General features: G+C 38.7%; 2 protein-coding genes across 3 annotated transcripts in view; one reads left to right on the forward strand and one right to left on the reverse strand.

Annotated features, from left to right (window-relative positions):
* LOC111511439 (ketimine reductase mu-crystallin) overlaps window positions 1-19,924 on the reverse strand; it is a 42,306-nt gene that overhangs the window by 13,456 nt on the left and 8,926 nt on the right. The window lies entirely within an intron of this gene.
* LOC111511431 (uncharacterized) overlaps window positions 1-19,924 on the forward strand; it is a 55,014-nt gene that overhangs the window by 10,048 nt on the left and 25,042 nt on the right. The window contains exon 1 of one of the 2 annotated variants that reach the window (XM_023167444.2): window positions 1,781-2,462. The exons of the other annotated variant lie outside the window; for it this stretch is intronic. The gene's annotated coding sequence lies outside the window, so the exon portion shown is untranslated. Of the gene's footprint in view, window positions 1-1,780; window positions 2,463-19,924 lie in introns of those variants that run through there. 2 annotated transcript variants of the gene reach the window in all.

Here is a 19,924-nt window from a genome sequence, read left to right on the forward strand (position 1 = left end):
TCTTCAGAGGAAAAAAGTCCAAAACTGTGAGGTCTCGATATCTGGGTGGCCACTCTATAAACGGACTACCATGGCCTATCCATCGGTTTGGAAAATGTTCGTTAAGCCATTGCCTCACAGCTCTGGCATAATGAACTGAACACCCATCTAACTGGACAATTAAATTTGATCGTTCATTGATTGGCAGCTCGTGAATAGCATCCCAAAACTCTGTGTTTAAAAATTCTAGAAACCTCTACGCATTAATGTTTTCCTCAAAAAAAGGACCAATTATTCGTTCGCTCAATATCCCACACCAGACATTGATTTTTTTGGAATACTGGCTTTTACAGTTTATTACCCAGTTAGGATTATCCGCTGCCCAATAGCGACAATTCTGTGATGACACTACTCCATTTGTAGTGAAAGTGGCTTCGTCGGTATATAAAATATTTTTTAGGAAATTTCTATTGTTTAAATATTCTCCTTGGGCCCATAAACAATATTCCAGGCGTCTTGCTTCGTCGCCTTCTTGAAGTGTGTGTAAAAATGTTGGCTTGAAAGGTTTAATATTCTTCGCCTTGAGACATCTCCGAATAGTTTCTCGTGGAATATTCAAATCTAAAGTGGCATTCCTTATACTGGCATTAGGATTATTTCCGAAATAATCTAAAATAATTTCATCATTCCTGTCATTCCTGTTTCGTCTTTGTACAGGATTACTTTTTAACATCATTTTTGATACTGCACAAGTTTCATTAAATATTTTATTTACCGTACCGCAGCTAATACGAGGACGATCTGGATGTCTCTCATTAAATACTCTACAAACCTCTCTAGCACTTCTAACGTCATCTCCCGAAAGGCGTACAATTTCAATTTTCTCTCTTACGCTCAATCTTGCAGCCATGACACAAAATAATTCGAAGAACTGTAAGGTGAATATTGTTGACAATAGTAGGTATACTTAAATCTTTCACAAAAGTGTCAAACTGTAACATCATTTCCAAGAAAAAATATCGTAGTATGCCTTGAAACTTTAATAAACATTTCAAATTTTGTCCCAAGGTAGACCTTTTAGTACTTGACATTTCAAAAAAAAATTATTGAAATCGGTTTACAACTTCAAATTTTAGGGAGGGTGTTTCCATTAAAAATGGGTCACACTGTATACAAAATGAAGGTTATTTTTCATTGATGTACCCCAGAAGATTGCATTTGAATAAAGTCGGTGTTGCACTATCCTTGATATAAATGGTTAGATTATTATATTGAATCAATCCTTTGTGAAATAAAGAATCAATGTTTGAACTTCCTCTGGTCTGGTAATTGTGAATTTCATTATTGAATGTGACAATATTCAACGTGAGGTTGGATTATAGTTTTATAGACCGTTATAGATGTAGAGAAAAGTAATTGTTGGCGTATTCGGAAAAGAAAGAATATTTTTTTACTTATTTTGCTATGAACGTAATTGAAATGACTTTTGAAAGTAATAAAGTTATCTATTTTGAAGCCAAGATAATTTATTTCTTGCAGTATATCAATGTTTTCATTTTTATATTGATATATTTATGTTATTAACGTTGATTTGACTATATTTGTGTTTTGCAGTTATTATCATGGCCTTGGTTTTAAGAGTATTTAATTTGAGCTGGTTAATATTCAAAAAATTAGTGATAATTACCAAAACATTTGTTCATTTTAGCCTCATCCAGATTGTTGACAGCTACAAGAGTATCACAAGCAAACAAATCAATAAACTCATAGTCTTGATCAAAATTGATATCATTCAAATGAAGAATGATTAGCAAGGGTCCTAGGACACCCTGTATACCACGACAGTAGAATAAATATTTATTGAGATATGGAGCTACAAAAACACGTGAAATTGAATTGGACAAAACTTTCGAAACAACCTGAAATTTTGACAGCAAATATTAAGTTTCCAGGAAAATCGAACGTGTTGAATTTTCAGTTTATCGTAAAGAAACAATCGCCTAAATACGGATTCTGATGAAAATTACTATCAATTTTCCTTAACAGATAAGTAATCTGATGCTTTCAAGTAATGTGTTTCTATTTTTGTGAAAAAAAAGCTACCAGTGTGCGGCTAGCCTAACAGTTGTGCACTTTTTGTTGAAATGAAATATACGCTGGCATTTTAAGACAGTTCTTACCTGGTCATTTATTTATGAGAATTTCAACAAACACGTGGAAATCTTGTCGTATAGGCATGTTTCAGTGATAGAGAAGTGTGTGGTTTATTTCACTTAATCTTTCACACATGTGGGGATCGCTATCGCCTTTTTCTTTAGCCGGGCCGTATAGATAGACGAAATATTTATGTCGCCATTTCGAGTCCTTTTCAAAGTGACATACGAGAAACCATTCGAGTTTTGACTGCTTTCGTGAAGGGTTCAGCTGTGGCGAGTGTTTTAGTTTTCCGAAAAGCACAAACAAAAATTTTGTGGCTCATTCAGGTGAGTTTTCGATTGTTAATTTAAAAATTTGAAGAGTGTTCATAAGCACTGTATGATTTTGAGGTAAATTTTCGTTATATGGACACCCGGCGATTTTGAAAAAATTTTTGACTGTACTTACGTATTTTGATGCGTAGATTACGAATCCGAAAGAAAAAAGCGGCGCTCTCCCTTATTTAAAAAGTTACGGCCCTTCAAAGTTCAGAAAAGGGCAACTTTTCAGCCTTCTTTTTCACTAAATGAACTATTTAAAAACACAAGCATCTATTCACTAGGTCACCTTTACACCTTATTCTTCCTTCTTTAACACTTTTCACTTCAATAATCAACATTTTTCTTATAAAAATGTTAAAAAATGTACGGAGCTGCTTTTTGATTACATATCACTGTATTTTACGTTTTTAAGGTTAATGATATGGTTGGTACGACTGATGCAGTCCATATTCCTGAAGTAATTCAAATGTTTTTTACCTTCATTCTTTAGATCGTAAATTGGTTTTTGGTGGTGTATTACGAATTTGAAATAGTAGGCGACGGCAAATACCAACCGCTTTTTTCTGAAATGTCACTAGTAACTAACCTAAAAATAGAATAATGTCACCAGGAGAAGCATTCGTTTTTAAATTAAGTTTTTTATAAGAAAAATGTTGATTATTGAAGTGAAAAGTGTTAAAGAAGGAGAAATAAGGTATAAAGGTGACCTAGTGAATAAATGCTTCTGTTTTTAAATAGTTTATTTAGTGAAAAAGAAGGCTGAAAAGTTGCCCTTTTCTGAACTTTGAAGGGCCGTAACTTTTTAAATAAGGGAGAGCGCCGCTTTTTTCTTTCGGATTCGTAATCTACGCATCAAAATACGTAAGTACAGTCAAAAAATTTTTCAAAATCGCCGGGTGTCCACATAACGAAAATTTACCGATTTTGAAAATTACGGGCACATTCGCAATGTGTGTATACCTGCTAGTCTTTATTATTTTTTATTTAATATCGTCCGATTACTTTATTCAGTCATAAAAGACTGGATGTTTTTTTCTCTTGGTTGTGAATATTTTTTCGAAAAATTACTCAATCGTGAAATGTCATTAACGGCTTTAATGGGATTGACGCTATAAAAAAGGTTTCTTGTCTCAACTGATTTATTGTTTTACCACTTCAGTTTTTCTCAAGAAAATTTTGAAATGAAATATTTTCATTTTTCATGACCATACAGAAAAAAGTACTTTCCTTGCTTAGTACCTATATCTGCAACAAAAAACCCGAATTCTTTCGTTTGTAAAAAATGTTATTTTTGTTACCAATAAAACAAGTTTTGATAATTATTACTAATATAGGTACAGGGTGTACAATAAAAGTGTGACAGACCAAACTCATAAATTTTTACAATATTTTCGCTCCATTGAATGCTTCTCGAAAATATATGGTCGTTCTGGTTTATACCGGGTGATTCAGAAGTTATACTGTTATTTATGTTAAAAAATTTGTTCATTCAACACCAAATATCCCTACTCGATCAAATCAAATGAGTCAACCAAATATACTTGAGGATAGTGTGTTTTCGTTTCGTCCTCACAAATTTACCGAACGGCGCTTTTTCTATACAGGAGTAAACAAAACTCGAGATCAATTTTTTTCGGTTTTTTTCAAATGGAACACTCTGTACACAGGGCCTTCCCAGAATAGTCCACAATATGAGCTTTCAGAAAATGTAGGAATTGATTACTTTATTTCCATCGGAAATGTATCTAATTCTTAAGGAAAGTATGAAACAGTAATAAATAAATCTATATAATATCTATATAAATCGTTGTCAATATATATCTATATAAATCTATATAATAGCCGATGGGCGGTTTCTAAGCCTGTCCATGGTTTTAACGGTTGTATAACCTATTTAAACTTTATTGGTTTTAGGCGCCATTGGTTTCCGGGGTACTTTCTTAACCAACCAAATATTTAGTAGTTTGTAAATCTATCAAACGATACGTAATTAAGTTATTAATGGCGTGATTTCTAAACTAACTTACACTTGTTTTGGACCTACATCCCTGGTTTTTGGACTGACTTTCTTAGTTTTTGGACCTACATTCCTTGTTTTTGGACCTACGTCACTTGTTTTTGAACTTCATTCCTTGTTTCTGGACTAACGTTCGATATTTTTGACTTATGTCACTTGTTTCGGGCCATCTCTTATTTTTGCACTTACGTTCCTTTTTTTGACTTATGCTCTTCACCTACGTCATTTGATCTGGGCCACGTCCCTTGTTTTCGGTTCTACATTTCTTATTTTGGACGTATGTTCCCTATTATGACAGTGCATTCCTTGTTTTTGGTACAGGCCTTGTTTTTAGACTCACATCTCTTGGTTTTGGGTTATATCTTTTGTTTTAGAACTTACGTTTATTGTTGTTGGACTTCCGTTCCTTGTTTTCAACTTACGTCTTAGTTTTTGAACCTACGTTCCTTGTTTATGGATTACATCCCTTATTTTTGGAGTCACGTCGCTTGTTTTGAACTTAAGTTCCCTGTATTTGGACTCACGTTTCTTGTTTTTGGGTTATATCTCTTGTTTCAGAATTTGCGTTTCTTGTTATTAGACCTACGTTCCTTGTTTTCAACATATGCCCCTTGTTTTTAGATCTACGTTCTTTGTTTATGGGGTACATCCCCTGGTTTTGGAGTTACGTCCCTATATTTTGGACTTACGTTCCAATGTTCTTTGACTTACTTCACTTTCGTCCCTTGTTTTCAACTCACTTTGCTTGTTTTTCGACTTATACCCTTTACTTACGTCATTGATTTGAAGTATTTGTTTTGTCAACTCATTTCCTTTATATTCATTTCATTAATCTAATCGTGGCGTTGTATTATTTCCGTCTTCATTTGAAGTGAAGTTATATCCTACTTTGATTCTTATCGATATTTTTATTCTCGCAACAGGGTAGACTTTTCTTGATAAACATCCTGTTTTTCTACCAATGATTGGAAAAAATAGCAGTCTCGCTGTTGTTGTTATAGTAAGAATCTTCAAATAAACTGATAATAATTATACAATTTATAGTGTAAAATTATTATTATTACTTTCCACCAAGTAACGTGTCAGATTATTGATAATTCATCTTAAAAAGGCTGTAGCAATGGGAACAAAACCACCAGCCTGCTTACGTTATAAGTATTTTCTGTTTGTTTGTTGCACCCTGTATATCTCGAAACTCATTTACTAATATCTTGCAAAACCCTGAACATGACAAAAACGCTCCTTTTTATATATCAGCGGAAAAATTCGATTACTTCTGAAATCGCATATTCAAAACAATATTGAAAATATTTTTGTACCCATCAGGCCAAAAATGAAACATTGCGTTTCTATTGGTTTCTAAGGCAAATGATATCCGAGTGATATTATTGAAGACTATAATCAAATGTGTTTTTTGTAGCTGTATGTTATTATATAGCCGCATATACAAGGTGTTCTTTCATTAAATCCACTTCATTTTGGTACCAAAGGAGAACTCAATTAAACCGTTATTTTGCATAATTATACACAAATAGAAATAAAACAGAAATTTCCTAGTACTAACGGATGAGTGTTTTTCAATTCTACACCATTTGAAAAATTCAAGTGAAAATTTTCCGACGAAATTATCTTTGTTTCAACACTACAAAATCGTAGCAAGTTGGCTAGGTTTCTGAACTAACTTACATTCTTCGTTTTTCTAACCACTTCTTTTGTTATCGTACTTAAGTTTCTTATTTATTGGCCTACGTCATTTGATCTAAGCCATGTCCATTGTTTCTGTCCTACGTCCCTTGCTTTGAACCTATGTTCCCTATTATAGTAGTGTGTTCCTTTGCTTTTGGACCTACCTATGGTCCTACAGTCCATGTTTTTGGACTTTTGTCCCTTGTTATTTTACTCACGTTCCTTGTTTTTGGACTAACATCTCCTACTTTTGGACTTACGTCCCTTGTTTCGTACTTAACTTTCCTGTTTTTGGAAGTACTGTTATAAGTTAGATATATTATTTCTCGTTAAATATTGACTACCAAAACTAGAAAAAGGGGACCTTTATCAGCTTTCAGTAATAATTTTAGGTCAATCAGAGCCAAGCCATTCAAAGGAAAAGTCGTTAAAGTTAACTGCTCGATGTTTAAGAAATCTGATATTTTAGAACATTCAACCTCATCATTCATTTCGTTATCATGACGTTAAGGGTCGAAAATATATTATTCAGTCTGTGTACCCCATTAGAATAACTGTCAAGAAGAACTTAAAGTATAATAAATATCGAAATTTATTTTATGGGTGTTGAAAGTGGGATAGTCTACCTACATACCTCTTATTCGAGACAGAGAAACTATCAAAATAACCCTTGCAGTGACATCTATATATCAGTAGCAGGCTAACGACATCAAAAATATCGTGGACTAGTCAGTAATTCTTGCGGACTCATCCGCTGGACATGTAGAGGACGTTGAGAGTACCAGTTTCGGAAATAATTTCAGACTTTCTGATTGGTGGGAATTTTTATGAGATTATTTGAATTACATCCCTTAATAGAGTTAAGTTGGAAAGTTTTGGGAGAGGATTAAGTCAGTCGTGCTCAGACCCCAGGGTCGTTTAGAGGCTCTTGCCCGGGGCAGTTGGCCCCTTTGGAGAGGTTGCTGGAAAAGCTATTGAAGGGACTGAGGTGATAGGTGTTTTAAGACACTGGGTCGCGAGGGGATTTCAGAAGTGATGAATATTCGCGGTTTATTTGACTATCTGACTTGAGGTAAAAAGTCAGGAGCGTACGAAGTCAGAAATAGGCCGGTTGAATTTCCTCCAGAGTTTTGGGAAATACTCGAATAGAGTGAAACACGGTTTCGAGAAGTGATCTCGATATTTGGGAGTTATTCGCGGTTTATTTGGCTAGCTGACTTGAGGTAAAATGTCAGGAGCGTACGAAGTCAGAAATAGGCCGGTTGAATTTCCTCCAGAGTTTTGGGAAATACTCGAATAGAGTGAAACACGGTTTCGAGAAGTGATCTCGATATTTGGGAGTTATTCGCGGTTTATTTGGCTAGCTGACTTGAGGTAAAATGTCAGGAGCGTACGAAGTCAGAAATAGGCCGGTTGAATTTCCTCCAGAGTTTTGGGAAATACTCGAATAGAGTGAAATAAGGTTTCGAGAAGAGATCTCGATATTTGGGAGTTATTCGCGGTTTATTTGGCTAGCTGACTTGAGGTAAAATGTCAGGAGCGTACGAAGTCAGAAATAGGCCGGTTGAATTTCCTCCAGAGTTTTGGGAAATACTCGAATAGAGTGAAATAAGGTTTCGAGAAGAGATCTCGATATTTGGGAGTTATTCGCGGTTTATTTGGCTATCTGACTTGAGGTAAAAAGTCAGGAGCGTACGAAGTCAGAAATAGGCCGGTTGAATTTCCTCCAGAGTTTTGGGAAATACTCGAATAGAGTGAAACACGGTTTCGAGAAGTGATCTCGATATTTGGGAGTTATTCGCGGTTTATTTGGCTAGCTGACTTGAGGTAAAATGTCAGGAGCGTACGAAGTCAGAAATAGGCCGGTTGAATTTCCTCCAGAGTTTTGGGAAATACTCGAATAGAGTGAAATAAGGTTTCGAGAAGAGATCTCGATATTTGGGAGTTATTCGCGGTTTATTTGGCTAGCTGACTTGAGGTAAAATGTCAGGAGCGTACGAAGTCAGAAATAGGCCGGTTGAATTTCCTCCAGAGTTTTGGGAAATACTCGAATAGAGTGAAATAAGGTTTCGAGAAGAGATCTCGATATTTGGGAGTTATTCGCGGTTTATTTGGCTAGCTGACTTGAGGTAAAATGTCAGGAGCGTACGAAGTCAGAAATAGGCCGGTTGAATTTCCTCCAGAGTTTTGGGAAATACTCGAATAGAGTGAAATAAGGTTTTGAGAAGAGATCTCGATATTTGGGAGTTATTCGCGGTTTATTTGGCTAGCTGACTTGAGGTAAAATGTCAGGAGCGTACGAAGTCAGAAATAGGCCGGTTGAATTTCCTCCAGAGTTTTGGGAAATACTCGAATAGAGTGAAATAAGGTTTCGAGAAGAGATCTCGATATTTGGGAGTTATTCGCGGTTTATTTGGCTAGCTGACTTGAGGTAAAATGTCAGGAGCGTACGAAGTCAGAAATAGGCCGGTTGAATTTCCTCCAGAGTTTTGGGAAATACTCGAATAGAGTGAAACACGGTTTCGAGAAGTGATCTCGATATTTGGGAGTTATTCGCGGTTTATTTGGCTAGCTGACTTGAGGTAAAAAGTCAGGAGCGTACGAAGTCAGAAATAGGCCGGTTGAATTTCCTCCAGAGTTTTGGGAAATACTCGAATAGAGTGAAACACGGTTTCGAGAAGTGATCTCGATATTTGGGAGTTATTCGCGGTTTATTTGGCTAGCTGACTTGAGGTAAAATGTCAGGAGCGTACGAAGTCAGAAATAGGCCGGTTGAATTTCCTCCAGAGTTTTGGGAAATACTCGAATAGAGTGAAACACGGTTTCGAGAAGTGATCTCGATATTTGGGAGTTATTCGCGGTTTATTTGGCTAGCTGACTTGAGGTAAAATGTCAGGAGCGTACGAAGTCAGAAATAGGCCGGTTGAATTTCCTCCAGAGTTTTGGGAAATACTCGAATAGAGTGAAATAAGGTTTCGAGAAGAGATCTCGATATTTGGGAGTTATTCGCGGTTTATTTGGCTAGCTGACTTGAGGTAAAATGTCAGGAGCGTACGAAGTCAGAAATAGGCCGGTTGAATTTCCTCCAGAGTTTTGGGAAATACTCGAATAGAGTGAAATAAGGTTTCGAGAAGAGATCTCGATATTTGGGAGTTATTCGCGGTTTATTTGGCTAGCTGACTTGAGGTAAAATGTCAGGAGCGTACGAAGTCAGAAATAGGCCGGTTGAATTTCCTCCAGAGTTTTGGGAAATACTCGAATAGAGTGAAACACGGTTTCGAGAAGTGATCTCGATATTTGGGAGTTATTCGCGGTTTATTTGGCTAGCTGACTTGAGGTAAAATGTCAGGAGCGTACGAAGTCAGAAATAGGCCGGTTGAATTTCCTCCAGAGTTTTGGGAAATACTCGAATAGAGTGAAATAAGGTTTCGAGAAGAGATCTCGATATTTGGGAGTTATTCGCGGTTTATTTGGCTAGCTGACTTGAGGTAAAATGTCAGGAGCGTACGAAGTCAGAAATAGGCCGGTTGAATTTCCTCCAGAGTTTTGGGAAATACTCGAATAGAGTGAAACACGGTTTCGAGAAGTGATCTCGATATTTGGGAGTTATTCGCGGTTTATTTGGCTAGCTGACTTGAGGTAAAATGTCAGGAGCGTACGAAGTCAGAAATAGGCCGGTTGAATTTCCTCCAGAGTTTTGGGAAATACTCGAATAGAGTGAAATAAGGTTTCGAGAAGAGATCTCGATATTTGGGAGTTATTCGCGGTTTATTTGGCTAGCTGACTTGAGGTAAAATGTCAGGAGCGTACGAAGTCAGAAATAGGCCGGTTGAATTTCCTCCAGAGTTTTGGGAAATACTCGAATAGAGTGAAACACGGTTTCGAGAAGTGATCTCGATATTTGGGAGTTATTCGCGGTTTATTTGGCTAGCTGACTTGAGGTAAAATGTCAGGAGCGTACGAAGTCAGAAATAGGCCGGTTGAATTTCCTCCAGAGTTTTGGGAAATACTCGAATAGAGTGAAATAAGGTTTCGAGAAGAGATCTCGATATTTGGGAGTTATTCGCGGTTTATTTGGCTAGCTGACTTGAGGTAAAATGTCAGGAGCGTACGAAGTCAGAAATAGGCCGGTTGAATTTCCTCCAGAGTTTTGGGAAATACTCGAATAGAGTGAAATAAGGTTTTGAGAAGAGATCTCGATATTTGGGAGTTATTCGCGGTTTATTTGGCTAGCTGACTTGAGGTAAAATGTCAGGAGCGTACGAAGTCAGAAATAGGCCGGTTGAATTTCCTCCAGAGTTTTGGGAAATACTCGAATAGAGTGAAATAAGGTTTCGAGAAGAGATCTCGATATTTGGGAGTTATTCGCGGTTTATTTGGCTAGCTGACTTGAGGTAAAATGTCAGGAGCGTACGAAGTCAGAAATAGGCCGGTTGAATTTCCTCCAGAGTTTTGGGAAATACTCGAATAGAGTGAAATAAGGTTTCGAGAAGAGATCTCGATATTTGGGAGTTATTCGCGGTTTATTTGGCTAGCTGACTTGAGGTAAAATGTCAGGAGCGTACGAAGTCAGAAATAGGCCGGTTGAATTTCCTCCAGAGTTTTGGGAAATACTCGAATAGAGTGAAATAAGGTTTTGAGAAGAGATCTCGATATTTGGGAGTTATTCGCGGTTTATTTGGCTAGCTGACTTGAGGTAAAATGTCAGGAGCGTACGAAGTCAGAAATAGGCCGGTTGAATTTCCTCCAGAGTTTTGGGAAATACTCGAATAGAGTGAAATAAGGTTTCGAGAAGAGATCTCGATATTTGGGAGTTATTCGCGGTTTATTTGGCTAGCTGACTTGAGGTAAAATGTCAGGAGCGTACGAAGTCAGAAATAGGCCGGTTGAATTTCCTCCAGAGTTTTGGGAAATACTCGAATAGAGTGAAATAAGGTTTTGAGAAGAGATCTCGATATTTGGGAGTTATTCGCGGTTTATTTGGCTAGCTGACTTGAGGTAAAATGTCAGGAGCGTACGAAGTCAGAAATAGGCCGGTTGAATTTCCTCCAGAGTTTTGGGAAATACTCGAATAGAGTGAAATAAGGTTTCGAGAAGAGATCTCGATATTTGGGAGTTATTCGCGGTTTATTTGGCTAGCTGACTTGAGGTAAAATGTCAGGAGCGTACGAAGTCAGAAATAGGCCGGTTGAATTTCCTCCAGAGTTTTGGGAAATACTCGAATAGAGTGAAATAAGGTTTCGAGAAGAGATCTCGATATTTGGGAGTTATTCGCGGTTTATTTGGCTAGCTGACTTGAGGTAAAATGTCAGGAGCGTACGAAGTCAGAAATAGGCCGGTTGAATTTCCTCCAGAGTTTTGGGAAATACTCGAATAGAGTGAAATAAGGTTTTGAGAAGAGATCTCGATATTTGGGAGTTATTCGCGGTTTATTTGGCTAGCTGACTTGAGGTAAAATGTCAGGAGCGTACGAAGTCAGAAATAGGCCGGTTGAATTTCCTCCAGAGTTTTGGGAAATACTCGAATAGAGTGAAATAAGGTTTCGAGAAGAGATCTCGATATTTGGGAGTTATTCGCGGTTTATTTGGCTAGCTGACTTGAGGTAAAATGTCAGGAGCGTACGAAGTCAGAAATAGGCCGGTTGAATTTCCTCCAGAGTTTTGGGAAATACTCGAATAGAGTGAAATAAGGTTTCGAGAAGAGATCTCGATATTTGGGAGTTATTCGCGGTTTATTTGGCTAGCTGACTTGAGGTAAAATGTCAGGAGCGTACGAAGTCAGAAATAGGCCGGTTGAATTTCCTCCAGAGTTTTGGGAAATACTCGAATAGAGTGAAATAAGGTTTCGAGAAGAGATCTCGATATTTGGGAGTTATTCGCGGTTTATTTGGCTAGCTGACTTGAGGTAAAATGTCAGGAGCGTACGAAGTCAGAAATAGGCCGGTTGAATTTCCTCCAGAGTTTTGGGAAATACTCGAATAGAGTGAAATAAGGTTTTGAGAAGAGATCTCGATATTTGAGAGTTATTCGCGGTTTATTTGGCTAGCTGACTTGAGGTAAAATGTCAGGAGCGTACGAAGTCAGAAATAGGCCGGTTGAATTTCCTCCAGAGTTTTGGGAAATACTCGAATAGAGTGAAATAAGGTTTCGAGAAGAGATCTCGATATTTGGGAGTTATTCGCGGTTTATTTGGCTAGCTGACTTGAGGTAAAATGTCAGGAGCGTACGAAGTCAGAAATAGGCCGGTTGAATTTCCTCCAGAGTTTTGGGAAATACTCGAATAGAGTGAAATAAGGTTTTGAGAAGAGATCTCGATATTTGGGAGTTATTCGCGGTTTATTTGGCTAGCTGACTTGAGGTAAAATGTCAGGAGCGTACGAAGTCAGAAATAGGCCGGTTGAATTTCCTCCAGAGTTTTGGGAAATACTCGAATAGAGTGAAATAAGGTTTCGAGAAGAGATCTCGATATTTGGGAGTTATTCGCGGTTTATTTGGCTAGCTGACTTGAGGTAAAATGTCAGGAGCGTACGAAGTCAGAAATAGGCCGGTTGAATTTCCTCCAGAGTTTTGGGAAATACTCGAATAGAGTGAAATAAGGTTTTGAGAAGAGATCTCGATATTTGAGAGTTATTCGCGGTTTATTTGGCTAGCTGACTTGAGGTAAAATGTCAGGAGCGTACGAAGTCAGAAATAGGCCGGTTGAATTTCCTCCAGAGTTTTGGGAAATACTCGAATAGAGTGAAATAAGGTTTCGAGAAGAGATCTCGATATTTGGGAGTTATTCGCGGTTTATTTGGCTAGCTGACTTGAGGTAAAATGTCAGGAGCGTACGAAGTCAGAAATAGGCCGGTTGAATTTCCTCCAGAGTTTTGGGAAATACTCGAATAGAGTGAAATAAGGTTTCGAGAAGAGATCTCGATATTTGGGAGTTATTCGCGGTTTATTTGGCTAGCTGACTTGAGGTAAAATGTCAGGAGCGTACGAAGTCAGAAATAGGCCGGTTGAATTTCCTCCAGAGTTTTGGGAAATACTCGAATAGAGTGAAATAAGGTTTTGAGAAGAGATCTCGATATTTGAGAGTTATTCGCGGTTTATTTGGCTAGCTGACTTGAGGTAAAATGTCAGGAGCGTACGAAGTCAGAAATAGGCCGGTTGAATTTCCTCCAGAGTTTTGGGAAATACTCGAATAGAGTGAAATAAGGTTTCGAGAAGAGATCTCGATATTTGGGAGTTATTCGCGGTTTATTTGGCTAGCTGACTTGAGGTAAAATGTCAGGAGCGTACGAAGTCAGAAATAGGCCGGTTGAATTTCCTCCAGAGTTTTGGGAAATACTCGAATAGAGTGAAATAAGGTTTCGAGAAGAGATCTCGATATTTGGGAGTTATTCGCGGTTTATTTGGCTAGCTGACTTGAGGTAAAATGTCAGGAGCGTACGAAGTCAGAAATAGGCCGGTTGAATTTCCTCCAGAGTTTTGGGAAATACTCGAATAGAGTGAAATAAGGTTTCGAGAAGAGATCTCGATATTTGGGAGTTATTCGCGGTTTATTTGGCTAGCTGACTTGAGGTAAAATGTCAGGAGCGTACGAAGTCAGAAATAGGCCGGTTGAATTTCCTCCAGAGTTTTGGGAAATACTCGAATAGAGTGAAATAAGGTTTTGAGAAGAGATCTCGATATTTGGGAGTTATTCGCGGTTTATTTGGCTAGCTGACTTGAGGTAAAATGTCAGGAGCGTACGAAGTCAGAAATAGGCCGGTTGAATTTCCTCCAGAGTTTTGGGAAATACTCGAATAGAGTGAAATAAGGTTTTGAGAAGAGATCTCGATATTTGGGAGTTATTCGCGGTTTATTTGGCTAGCTGACTTGAGGTAAAATGTCAGGAGCGTACGAAGTCAGAAATAGGCCGGTTGAATTTCCTCCAGAGTTTTGGGAAATACTCGAATAGAGTGAAATAAGGTTTCGAGAAGAGATCTCGATATTTGGGAGTTATTCGCGGTTTATTTGGCTAGCTGACTTGAGGTAAAATGTCAGGAGCGTACGAAGTCAGAAATAGGCCGGTTGAATTTCCTCCAGAGTTTTGGGAAATACTCGAATAGAGTGAAATAAGGTTTTGAGAAGAGATCTCGATATTTGGGAGTTATTCGCGGTTTATTTGGCTAGCTGACTTGAGGTAAAATGTCAGGAGCGTACGAAGTCAGAAATAGGCCGGTTGAATTTCCTCCAGAGTTTTGGGAAATACTCGAATAGAGTGAAATAAGGTTTTGAGAAGAGATCTCGATATTTGGGAGTTATTCGCGGTTTATTTGGCTAGCTGACTTGAGGTAAAATGTCAGGAGCGTACGAAGTCAGAAATAGGCCGGTTGAATTTCCTCCAGAGTTTTGGGAAATACTCGAATAGAGTGAAATAAGGTTTCGAGAAGAGATCTCGATATTTGGGAGTTATTCGCGGTTTATTTGGCTAGCTGACTTGAGGTAAAATGTCAGGAGCGTACGAAGTCAGAAATAGGCCGGTTGAATTTCCTCCAGAGTTTTGGGAAATACTCGAATAGAGTGAAATAAGGTTTTGAGAAGAGATCTCGATATTTGGGAGTTATTCGCGGTTTATTTGGCTAGCTGACTTGAGGTAAAATGTCAGGAGCGTACGAAGTCAGAAATAGGCCGGTTGAATTTCCTCCAGAGTTTTGGGAAATACTCGAATAGAGTGAAATAAGGTTTCGAGAAGAGATCTCGATATTTGGGAGTTATTCGCGGTTTATTTGGCTAGCTGACTTGAGGTAAAATGTCAGGAGCGTACGAAGTCAGAAATAGGCCGGTTGAATTTCCTCCAGAGTTTTGGGAAATACTCGAATAGAGTGAAATAAGGTTTCGAGAAGAGATCTCGATATTTGGGAGTTATTCGCGGTTTATTTGGCTAGCTGACTTGAGGTAAAATGTCAGGAGCGTACGAAGTCAGAAATAGGCCGGTTGAATTTCCTCCAGAGTTTTGGGAAATACTCGAATAGAGTGAAATAAGGTTTTGAGAAGAGATCTCGATATTTGAGAGTTATTCGCGGTTTATTTGGCTAGCTGACTTGAGGTAAAATGTCAGGAGCGTACGAAGTCAGAAATAGGCCGGTTGAATTTCCTCCAGAGTTTTGGGAAATACTCGAATAGAGTGAAATAAGGTTTCGAGAAGAGATCTCGATATTTGGGAGTTATTCGCGGTTTATTTGGCTAGCTGACTTGAGGTAAAATGTCAGGAGCGTACGAAGTCAGAAATAGGCCGGTTGAATTTCCTCCAGAGTTTTGGGAAATACTCGAATAGAGTGAAATAAGGTTTCGAGAAGAGATCTCGATATTTGGGAGTTATTCGCGGTTTATTTGGCTAGCTGACTTGAGGTAAAATGTCAGGAGCGTACGAAGTCAGAAATAGGCCGGTTGAATTTCCTCCAGAGTTTTGGGAAATACTCGAATAGAGTGAAATAAGGTTTTGAGAAGAGATCTCGATATTTGGGAGTTATTCGCGGTTTATTTGGCTAGCTGACTTGAGGTAAAATGTCAGGAGCGTACGAAGTCAGAAATAGGCCGGTTGAATTTCCTCCAGAGTTTTGGGAAATACTCGAATAGAGTGAAATAAGGTTTTGAGAAGAGATCTCGATATTTGGGAGTTATTCGCGGTTTATTTGGCTAGCTGACTTGAGGTAAAATGTCAGGAGCGTACGAAGTCAGAAATAGGCCGGTTGAATTTCCTCCAGAGTTTTGGGAAATACTCGAATAGAGTGAAATAAGGTTTCGAGAAGAGATCTCGATATTTGGGAGTTATTCGCGGTTTATTTGGCTAGCTGACTTGAGGTAAAATGTCAGGAGCGTACGAAGTCAGAAATAGGCCGGTTGAATTTCCTCCAGAGTTTTGGGAAATACTCGAATAGAGTGAAATAAGGTTTCGAGAAGAGATCTCGATATTTGGGAGTTATTCGCGGTTTATTTGGCTAGCTGACTTGAGGTAAAATGTCAGGAGCGTACGAAGTCAGAAATAGGCCGGTTGAATTTCCTCCAGAGTTTTGGGAAATACTCGAATAGAGTGAAATAAGGTTTTGAGAAGAGATCTCGATATTTGGGAGTTATTCGCGGTTTATTTGGCTAGCTGACTTGAGGTAAAATGTCAGGAGCGTACGAAGTCAGAAATAGGCCGGTTGAATTTCCTCCAGAGTTTTGGGAAATACTCGAATAGAGTGAAATAAGGTTTCGAGAAGAGATCTCGATATTTGGGAGTTATTCGCGGTTTATTTGGCTAGCTGACTTGAGGTAAAATGTCAGGAGCGTACGAAGTCAGAAATAGGCCGGTTGAATTTCCTCCAGAGTTTTGGGAAATACTCGAATAGAGTGAAATAAGGTTTTGAGAAGAGATCTCGATATTTGAGAGTTATTCGCGGTTTATTTGGCTAGCTGACTTGAGGTAAAATGTCAGGAGCGTACGAAGTCAGAAATAGGCCGGTTGAATTTCCTCCAGAGTTTTGGGAAATACTCGAATAGAGTGAAATAAGGTTTCGAGAAGAGATCTCGATATTTGGGAGTTATTCGCGGTTTATTTGGCTAGCTGACTTGAGGTAAAATGTCAGGAGCGTACGAAGTCAGAAATAGGCCGGTTGAATTTCCTCCAGAGTTTTGGGAAATACTCGAATAGAGTGAAATAAGGTTTCGAGAAGAGATCTCGATATTTGGGAGTTATTCGCGGTTTATTTGGCTAGCTGACTTGAGGTAAAATGTCAGGAGCGTACGAAGTCAGAAATAGGCCGGTTGAATTTCCTCCAGAGTTTTGGGAAATACTCGAATAGAGTGAAATAAGGTTTTGAGAAGAGATCTCGATATTTGAGAGTTATTCGCGGTTTATTTGGCTAGCTGACTTGAGGTAAAATGTCAGGAGCGTACGAAGTCAGAAATAGGCCGGTTGAATTTCCTCCAGAGTTTTGGGAAATACTCGAATAGAGTGAAATAAGGTTTCGAGAAGAGATCTCGATATTTGGGAGTTATTCGCGGTTTATTTGGCTAGCTGACTTGAGGTAAAATGTCAGGAGCGTACGAAGTCAGAAATAGGCCGGTTGAATTTCCTCCAGAGTTTTGGGAAATACTCGAATAGAGTGAAATAAGGTTTTGAGAAGAGATCTCGATATTTGGGAGTTATTCGCGGTTTATTTGGCTAGCTGACTTGAGGTAAAATGTCAGGAGCGTACGAAGTCAGAAATAGGCCGGTTGAATTTCCTCCAGAGTTTTGGGAAATACTCGAATAGAGTGAAATAAGGTTTTGAGAAGAGATCTCGATATTTGGGAGTTATTCGCGGTTTATTTGGCTAGCTGACTTGAGGTAAAATGTCAGGAGCGTACGAAGTCAGAAATAGGCCGGTTGAATTTCCTCCAGAGTTTTGGGAAATACTCGAATAGAGTGAAATAAGGTTTTGAGAAGAGATCTCGATATTTGGGAGTTATTCGCGGTTTATTTGGCTAGCTGACTTGAGGTAAAATGTCAGGAGCGTACGAAGTCAGAAATAGGCCGGTTGAATTTCCTCCAGAGTTTTGGGAAATACTCGAATAGAGTGAAACACGGTTTCGAGAAGTGATCTCGATATTTGGGAGTTATTCGCGGTTTATTTGGCTAGCTGACTTGAGGTAAAATGTCAGGAGCGTACGAAGTCAGAAATAGGCCGGTTGAATTTCCTCCAGAGTTTTGGGAAATACTCGAATAGAGTGAAATAAGGTTTCGAGAAGAGATCTCGATATTTGGGAGTTATTCGCGGTTTATTTGGCTAGCTGACTTGAGGTAAAATGTCAGGAGCGTACGAAGTCAGAAATAGGCCGGTTGAATTTCCTCCAGAGTTTTGGGAAATACTCGAATAGAGTGAAATAAGGTTTTGAGAAGAGATCTCGATATTTGAGAGTTATTCGCGGTTTATTTGGCTAGCTGACTTGAGGTAAAATGTCAGGAGCGTACGAAGTCAGAAATAGGCCGGTTGAATTTCCTCCAGAGTTTTGGGAAATACTCGAATAGAGTGAAATAAGGTTTCGAGAAGAGATCTCGATATTTGGGAGTTATTCGCGGTTTATTTGGCTAGCTGACTTGAGGTAAAATGTCAGGAGCGTACGAAGTCAGAAATAGGCCGGTTGAATTTCCTCCAGAGTTTTGGGAAATACTCGAATAGAGTGAAATAAGGTTTTGAGAAGAGATCTCGATATTTGAGAGTTATTCGCGGTTTATTTGGCTAGCTGACTTGAGGTAAAATGTCAGGAGCGTACGAAGTCAGAAATAGGCCGGTTGAATTTCCTCCAGAGTTTTGGGAAATACTCGAATAGAGTGAAATAAGGTTTCGAGAAGAGATCTCGATATTTGGGAGTTATTCGCGGTTTATTTGGCTAGCTGACTTGAGGTAAAATGTCAGGAGCGTACGAAGTCAGAAATAGGCCGGTTGAATTTCCTCCAGAGTTTTGGGAAATACTCGAATAGAGTGAAATAAGGTTTTGAGAAGAGATCTCGATATTTGGGAGTTATTCGCGGTTTATTTGGCTAGCTGACTTGAGGTAAAATGTCAGGAGCGTACGAAGTCAGAAATAGGCCGGTTGAATTTCCTCCAGAGTTTTGGGAAATACTCGAATAGAGTGAAATAAGGTTTTGAGAAGAGATCTCGATATTTGGGAGTTATTCGCGGTTTATTTGGCTAGCTGACTTGAGGTAAAATGTCAGGAGCGTACGAAGTCAGAAATAGGCCGGTTGAATTTCCTCCAGAGTTTTGGGAAATACTCGAATAGAGTGAAATAAGGTTTCGAGAAGAGATCTCGATATTTGGGAGTTATTCGCGGTTTATTTGGCTAGCTGACTTGAGGTAAAATGTCAGGAGCGTACGAAGTCAGAAATAGGCCGGTTGAATTTCCTCCAGAGTTTTGGGAAATACTCGAATAGAGTGAAATAAGGTTTTGAGAAGAGATCTCGATATTTGGGAGTTATTCGCGGTTTATTTGGCTAGCTGACTTGAGGTAAAATGTCAGGAGCGTACGAAGTCAGAAATAGGCCGGTTGAATTTCCTCCAGAGTTTTGGGAAATACTCGAATAGAGTGAAATAAGGTTTCGAGAAGAGATCTCGATATTTGGGAGTTATTCGCGGTTTATTTGGCTAGCTGACTTGAGGTAAAATGTCAGGAGCGTACGAAGTCAGAAATAGGCCGGTTGAATTTCCTCCAGAGTTTTGGGAAATACTCGAATAGAGTGAAATAAGGTTTTGAGAAGAGATCTCGATATTTGGGAGTTATTCGCGGTTTATTTGGCTAGCTGACTTGAGGTAAAATGTCAGGAGCGTACGAAGTCAGAAATAGGCCGGTTGAATTTCCTCCAGAGTTTTGGGAAATACTCGAATAGAGTGAAATAAGGTTTTGAGAAGAGATCTCGATATTTGGGAGTTATTCGCGGTTTATTTGGCTAGCTGACTTGAGGTAAAATGTCAGGAGCGTACGAAGTCAGAAATAGGCCGGTTGAATTTCCTCCAGAGTTTTGGGAAATACTCGAATAGAGTGAAATAAGGTTTTGAGAAGAGATCTCGATATTTGGGAGTTATTCGCGGTTTATTTGGCTAGCTGACTTGAGGTAAAATGTCAGGAGCGTACGAAGTCAGAAATAGGCCGGTTGAATTTCCTCCAGAGTTTTGGGAAATACTCGAATAGAGTGAAATAAGGTTTTGAGAAGAGATCTCGATATTTGGGAGTTATTCGCGGTTTATTTGGCTAGCTGACTTGAGGTAAAATGT

Source organism: Leptinotarsa decemlineata, unplaced genomic scaffold (genome assembly GCF_025532065.1).
Source record: "Leptinotarsa decemlineata unplaced genomic scaffold, Ldec_3_MD MMD2_tig00000591_RagTag_RagTag, whole genome shotgun sequence".
Classification (NCBI taxonomy): domain Eukaryota; kingdom Metazoa; phylum Arthropoda; class Insecta; order Coleoptera; family Chrysomelidae; genus Leptinotarsa; species Leptinotarsa decemlineata.